Genomic DNA, 1,502 nt, shown 5'->3' with positions numbered 1-1,502 from the left:
CCTTCAGTTTTCCTAGGCAGTAGCATCCCTCCCTCCTTGCTTCTATGAGTCTGTTGGCAAATCTGTCAGTTAGTCCATCCACCTGGCTACTCCAAGCCTTGCTTCCCATGCCCCATCAGAATCTAGACCTTTCACACACTTGAGAATAACTGAAGAAAATCTGGATCATCTAGGCCTGAGGCTGCCTTGGCTGGAACCATTCCTTCCTGGATCAGGATGGATGTGCTGGCCCAGCTTCAGGGCTTTGAAGGATGTTGGTTGGCTGTAGGCCTGTGTGTGTGTGTGTGTGTGTGTGTGTGTGTGTGTGTGTGTGTGTGTGTGTGTGTGTGTGTGTGTGTGTGTGTGTGGCTGGGGCACGTGCACACGCCCACAGGGGCACATAGGGGTTCTGAGTTACACTCACCCCTAAAAGATACCAGGCTTTGATGGCTCTTTCCCCTCCTTTGCAGTCTTCACTTTAGCACCTACCCTGAAGATGATTAATACTTCGGGCAGAGAAGGGGAGGAGGGGAGAGGATTCCTGATTCTGGCCACGGTGCTCTCTGTGACCTTGGGCCAGTCCTTCCTGCCCTCACTGAGCCTCAGTTTCTTTGTGTGAGAAATGAGCTGGATGATGTTAGCCTGGATTCGCCTTCCCCGTCTGGGGTCAGTGGCTTTGCCCAGCTCCTCCCTCTAGTCTGCTGAGGAGTGCTTGCTCCTCCCTCAGCTGTCACTCTGCAGCGAGGGTGCAGGAGGGTACAGAGCTGGCCTGCCACAGGTTGTGCCGGGACTTCAGAGACACAGTCCAGGTGGCCACCTCAGGGCTTCCATTGCACAGAGGGGCAGGAGAGTGAGGGGCTTGGCTTCCTCCTTTCTGGACCCAAGAAACTTTCAACCTAGACCCTGTGATTTCTCCTCCCCTGCCAGGGCCATAGTGGGTGGCCGAGTCTCCAGGTATGTCTTTGTCCCTGGATTCTGCATAATCCTATCTCCTTTGTGGACCCTGTGGATGAGTGTGAAGGTGAGTCACCATCTGGCAGCCTACCTGGCAGCCTGCTGAGCTCCCAGCCCCACCCATTGTGGCATCAGGATAGGGTGGCAGGGGGTAGGAGGCTGGCCCAAAAAGTGACCGGGAGCCTCTCCCCCAGCTCCCTTTACTTCAGTCTCTGTTCACCCAGAGACCCCGCCCCCCTTTCTGGGAAGCGCTGGGTGAGTTCGTGTGTTTAGCAGGAGGTGGGAGAGAGGGGCTGGATGGACTGGAACCAGTGTAGGTGGCCCGCGGTGTGGGAAGAACAGTTCCAAAGCCGGGCTGGGAACCAGGCTGTGCTCTGCCTCTTCCCCAGTGTCCCGTCCCAGGCCAAGCTTGAGAACTTCGGAGTGTGTGGGGTCGTAGCGGGAAGTACCCAAAGCCTGGGGGTGGGGGGTGGACCGCTGTCTCAGAGACAAGTCCGTAGAATGTGTGCCCGCAGACTGAGACCCAAGGCAGTGGGGAGAGGCGGGAGGGGAAGGGCCGGGCTCGTGGT

The sequence above is a fragment of the Lipotes vexillifer genome, unplaced genomic scaffold (genome assembly GCF_000442215.2).
Source record: "Lipotes vexillifer unplaced genomic scaffold, Lipotes_vexillifer_v1.1 scaffold13, whole genome shotgun sequence".
Taxonomy (NCBI): domain Eukaryota; kingdom Metazoa; phylum Chordata; class Mammalia; order Artiodactyla; family Lipotidae; genus Lipotes; species Lipotes vexillifer.
This window is presented reverse-complemented; position numbering follows the sequence as displayed.